The sequence below is a fragment of the Chlorocebus sabaeus genome, chromosome 29 (genome assembly GCF_047675955.1).
Source record: "Chlorocebus sabaeus isolate Y175 chromosome 29, mChlSab1.0.hap1, whole genome shotgun sequence".
Classification (NCBI taxonomy): domain Eukaryota; kingdom Metazoa; phylum Chordata; class Mammalia; order Primates; family Cercopithecidae; genus Chlorocebus; species Chlorocebus sabaeus.
Genome location: NC_132932.1, coordinates 9,954,933 through 9,960,932, shown reverse-complemented (window position 1 = coordinate 9,960,932; position 6,000 = coordinate 9,954,933). Strand labels below are relative to the sequence as shown.

Here is a 6,000-nt window from a genome sequence, read left to right as displayed (position 1 = left end):
TTAGGCAGAGATAAAAAACACTCAGACCTTTAACTGTGTTGCAACATTACACCTAACTTGTCTAATTCTATTATTGTGTCTTAACTTAGAATATGGAAAGAAGGCTTTTTTTTTTTTTTTTTTTTTTTTTTTTTTGGTGGTTGTTGTTCTGAAGAGCAAAGAGAAAGATAGAAAAACGGCTGGCATTCAGCCTAAAGAGAAATCATTGAAACAAATTAATCCTATGCTGTTTAAATTGACATGGTAATCCATCATCAGAGAAGGCAAACTCTGAAAGCAATCTAGAATCTGCCCTGCTCTTTCACTGGCCCTGGAGGCACAAAGACAGATAGTAAAGGAAGGAGGGGGGAAATCATAAAAGTTAGGAATGCCTGAGAAAATAATAAAATTGGTGGTATCAGCTCTCACTGTCCTGCCTCTGCAAACCTCCTTTGGAAAGGAGAGGTTAACTCTCAACAGTTGCTTTCCCAACTTTACCCCTAAGTGGTAGGTCTCTGGAGCTGAGCTCTAAAAGTCTGCCTCCTTCTCTAGGCTGCCAGGCTGCTCACCTCATTCTAACCATTGCCTGCCGCGTTTAAAAAGTTGACCAGCCAGGAGCTTGGCAGGACCCACAGAAACAGTTCAGTTTGCACAGAAACTTTCCCAACATGGTAAGGGGCTTCATTTATGGGGTTTAGGATTTGGGTGTCTTTTTATTTTGTTTTGTTGTTGTTTGGGGTCTTTTGGTGGGAGAGAGAGTGAGAGGGAGACTTTTTCTTCATTTTCTTCTTCCTATCTTATTTTGTACTTGATGAAAAAGCATGTTATTGTAGTTTTTAAAAGAAAACTTTTGTAATATCCCTAAAAACTTAGGCAAGACATCATGCCCTGTCACTTGTCTGTCTTTTATTTTGGAGGCTTATTTTTCAAATCTGTCTACAATTAAAAAATCCTGCAATGTTAAAATTTGCTTTTAAATTCAAAAAGTATATGAAACTGTAAAAGTGAAGTGTCCCATCTTAGTAGATAGTTAAGATTTTTAAAATAAAAGAAATTAAAACTTATTAAGAGCTCCATTGTTCAAACACACTGAATCCTAAGAATTGTTTTTTCTCTTGGGCTTAGTTTATGTGATGTTTATGTGTTTTGTTTTTTAGGGGAGGAGACATTTTACAGAACATACCTTTCTCATTACTGCCTGGACATACCAACTTGAACACAAAAGTGAATATTATGTTTTTCAATTTAACAATGCATTCGACTTTAAGGCGAGACAATTTGAAAATATTTTTAACTTCAAAAATTCACTCTGTTAAAAATAGACAGTATGTGAAGACAAAAACCCAAATACCTTTGTACCAAAAGCAAAAGGCAGAAGGATGTGAATGTAAACCCTACCCAACAGCTGCCCTATTTTAATTTATCTAGGATAGTGTTTCTTCTAGTTTATTTAAAAAAACTTAGTGTGTTACTGAAACTTCAGAATAAACATCGCACCTCTTTTCTATAATTAGAATTTTTATTCACTGATTTTAAAAAGGGAGTGAATAATTCTTGTATACTGACTAATGCTTTTTAAAATACATACTCATAAAAGACAAATTAAAGGTATTTCCAGGGTAAATGGGAAAGGAGGGTTAAAGACTCATATTAAATATTCATTCATCCACAGCCATGCCAGTTGCAATTTTAAGAGTTGTTAGGAAAGAAGAACAGGTTTAGTTGTTTGTTTTTAATAGAACCTGGGGGGTTGAAGTAGTAGCTCTTCAATAACTGAACATTCCAACTGCACTTCCTGAAAAAGATTTGATACTTTTGAATTTGTTTTCAATTTATATACAATGTAGACTTTAGCAAAATATTATCTAATTTTAAAAGCCATTAAATTAACCAAAATCACATGGAAGAAAAATAAATTAGTAAATAAACATCAGTCTTTATCACTCAGAGGAGGCTAAGAAGAAAAGTACCTTTAAAATCCCCACTACTTAAATATCACAATACTACCATTTTTTTAATTACTTGGTAATGTGGCAACAAAGTATATGCAAAGACATTGCAACATATCTTTAGAAGTAAATAAGTTATTAACATACATTATACAAAGAAATGGGCTTCCCCAATTTTGCTAACTTCTCCCTGATGTGATGTGACGTGGTCCTGCCAAGAAATAACCAATGTGACATTTTTCACTGAATTCAATATTCCCTTCCTTTAAGGTTCTCAGTTTTGCTTTAAACTATTTAAAGCGACTTCCTCTCAATCAATTTACCTCAGTCAAGTACATAGAAATCTCCTAGACAAGGTTGATTAATTTATTATGAATTATAATAGATGGATAGGAAAAATATCTTTATCTACCTTGTATTCAAACTAAAAAGAAAAGTATAAATTTTATTTAAACAATACACTTTGTAAACTCTCAAGCTAATACTTCCTATGGTCAAGAAGCTGAATATGATGTTAAACAGCCTTCTCTTAATTTTACACAGAAGTTCTTTATTTATTTTTAACATTCACCTTCAACTTTTCCAGAAATCAGCCTTTTAAGAGGAGAAATGAGGTTGTAACTAGCTTGTGCATGTTTCCCTATTATGACACTGTGTCTGTCTCTGTCCACCTACTTCTTTGTATTGAAACTGTCCCCCCCCAAAAAAACCTTATAAAAACCAATAGAATGGAAATCACTCCTTAAACTATTTTTCTCCAACTACAATTCACCTTGAGTTTGTGTTTTAAGAAAATTTAATTAAATCCCTTTTGTTGTTCTGCTTGTATTTTCTTTAAGTACTACTGATGCAGCTAATTAACCATATTAATTTATCTGGGTATTTGCCTTACTAACACCTTCACATTTAAATGACTGGCACTTGATACCATTTGATTAATGCTTTTTCTTGACATACCAAAAATTAACTGCCATTTAGAAGATTTCATTACCAGGCTCTTGAGAAAGAGAAAAATGTAGAACCAGACAATAATTCCTCACTCTGTCCACTGCTAAGTATGAACTGATGTCCACATGGCTTTAGATGCCTTTGGAACTTTCTCAGCAGGAGTTGCCTTACAATATAATATTGGTATTAAAGGCATGTATAGTCACATCACACTTGATTAAACGGGCAGAGAGCCCCCTTATGCCATCATCTCTAGCTATAGCCTATTCTCCTTTAATTCTTCAATCCATTGAAAAGTAAAATAGACCGAGTAGCATATCCCTAAATTTTTAAATATTTAGGCAAAAGATGCTCACCTTTTATTTAAATGCCCTGCCAAAGCTACCAAACTGCAAAATTGATGGTTTTACTTTGAAGTGTCTTTCTGTGATTTTGCAAGCCACAAAAGCTCTACCATAGCTAAGTTGCTTCAGCTTGTATTTCAACAATGGTGATTCTAAGGAGCTCATTCAAAACTCTTTTTTGCACTGCCTTCTGCCTTTTTGCCAGTACACATGAGTGACAGCCTCTATCTAGTGCTTGAGTATATGAACCTTTAATCCATCAAGGAACTTCTAACACCATAAGAATATACACACCCACGTGCATACACCTTCATGCATGTAACTATCATACAACTACCCATTAGAATGTCACCAGGTTTGAAACCAGCAGAATATATTTTTCTAATCTCATCCAGATTCTATGGCTGTAATTTGGCTACTGACAAGATTCTAAAATTAGCTTTTATTTAAATGAAATAAACCTTTTTTTTTTTTTTTTTTTTTTTTTTTTTTTTTTTTTTTTTTTTAGTTTTTAAAACTCCGTGCACAGCAATCTACTGTTGTATACATGGTCAGAAATATTTTTTAAATGGCCTAGGCGGTCAGTTAAATACAAGAAAATATTTCACTATATTATATTTTCTTATTCCCTAGAGTCCATCTCCATGGAGTGTGCTGCGGGTGATGGATGAGACTGTTGTCTCTCTGAATGGAAACCTGCTTTCATAGGAAGGGTGGAGGTGGGAGAGGACCAGTGAAGGGCAGAGCTCTAAAATTCTGGCAACTACAGTGAATATACCCTTTCCTCCTTTCTTCCTTCTTCCTTTACTCCCTCCCTCCCTCGCTTCCTTTTTGCTACGTCTCCTTTTGGTAGATTAGTGTAGTTAACCTTCGTTCCGGCCAAGACCAAGAAGGGTTAATGGAGACCCGGCTCCTGACACCCTCCAGGTCAGCTTGGCTTGCGAACTTCCAGCGCAGGAATTAGAGGATTACCGAGGAAGGAATGCGAGGTACCCGATAGCCTCACACCTGAACACGGTCGCTTCAATCCACTGGGATTCATTTAAAAAAATAAATAAATTCTCTTCTGGAAAATGGTTAATTGGATCTGCAGCTATATTTCCTGTTGCACCGAAGAGCCAAGCGGGCAGCCTGGATTGGATCCCTCAAGCTGCCAAGAAAATCGAGTAATTGGAGGGTGGTGTGGGGGTGAACCTTTCTAAATAAATAAACAAACGTAGGTCGCTATCAGTTGCTTTAGGGAGCGCAGATATTTAGGAAAAGGCCAGGAGCGGGAAAAGGAAGAAGAAACGAAAAAGATTCTCCCCTTTTCTTACCTTTCGCCCCTCCTCTCCCCTCCCGAAATTTGCGCCTACTAGATTATTTGCAGCTGTTTCGAACCTCAAGGTTTGTTCACAGTAGCGAGCGAGACTTGTGCTTGGAGAAGTGAAAAGCCATTTTCGCGCCAGGACTTCGCTGCTTGAGTTTGGGGGTTTTGCTCTCCCTCCCAGCAGACTCCCCTCAAAGCCTTGCTAACTTCAACAAGCCCTGCCAGCCTTTACTCCTTGGCCACTTGGGTTCGCAGTACCCAGCCAAGGGCCCCGATGGGTTTCTATCGCTGGGGATGGCCTGATACCCCCAAAGCTGAGTTCCCGCCTAGCAGAGGACGCAGACGTCCTGGAGCTTCCTCGGGGTCTGTCACCCTGCCCCCTGCCTTCCTCCTCGGCCTCAGATGTCGTCCCACCTGCGAGCAGAGAACCTGGAATTCACTATCCCGGCAGTCCCCAGCGGGTTCTGCCACCCGGCGGCCGCCCCTGACACCAAGTGGGTGGGAGGAAAAGGCAGCTGGCGGGGATGGGCCATTGAGATCTCTTGAAAAATATTAAAAGACAGGATGGGGTAGAGATTTCTCCGGGAGAAAGTTCGAGGGTGCATCGGGTCGCGGCTGGGAGGAGTACCCGAAATGCCAGAAGGAGAAATGCAACCCATTTAGGCCACACCTTTAATCCCCGAGGCTGTCTGGAGTGACTGCGTGTGGGGGACTTCCCGGTGTTCCCACACCACGCCTGTAATCCACTCCCGCGGCCCCCTGGCCACTGCCACTCGCGGCGAGAAGCCAGTGGCTCCCAAACCCTCGGCCCCGCGGCGGCCCGCACAGCCTTCACCCGGCGCCGGCACCACGAAGCCTGGCCGCAGCGGACTCCCTGCAGCTCGCTGCGCCCTCGCGTCTCCCGTCGAGTAGGGAGGGACGGAGGCCTGAGCCGGGGAGCTCCCTGGCGGTGGTCGGGCCGCCCCCCTTGAGGTCTGCTCCCCCCCTCAGCCTCGCCAAATCCCTGAAAGCCCAGTCCCCCTTCGTCACCCCGGGGGCTTCTAATCACTCGGTATCGATTTCCCTAACTCTTTTCATCCTGTTGAAGACACATCTTAAAACACTCCAGCCCGGAGTGTGCTCTGGGCTTTATCCACACTAATAAAATGATTTACCCTTCTCTCCGCGCTCTCCTCACAGAGGAAAATCGTTCGAGCCCCGGCTATTTGTGTGTGATCAGTAAATATTTAGTGCGGTGACATCCTCAGCTAGGCTTCGGATCGATTCGGGGCCCACCGGGAGGTGCGCACGGTCCGGGCGGGGCCGCGCCGAGCTCGCCGAGGGGGCTCCTCCCGCCCTCGCCACCGGCCGCTGATTTACTGCCCCTGCAACCAGCTGAGGGGGGCGAAAGCGCGCCTGGAAAATTGGCTTTTCAACCTTTTACTTTTGACATTCAGCCACTTCCCCAGGCTCTAATTCTCGCCCCTTCTCC

General features: G+C 41.6%; 1 long non-coding RNA gene across 1 annotated transcript; it reads left to right on the top strand.

The window, feature by feature from the left end:
* The first annotated feature begins 439 nt into the window (after nucleotides 1–439).
* On the top strand, nucleotides 440–3,961 carry LOC119620282 (uncharacterized). Its single transcript, XR_005236795.2, has 3 exons — nucleotides 440–650; nucleotides 1,137–1,203; nucleotides 3,854–3,961. It is a non-coding gene; the product is annotated as an uncharacterized lncRNA (long non-coding RNA).
* Nucleotides 3,962–6,000: the final 2,039 nt, after the last annotated feature.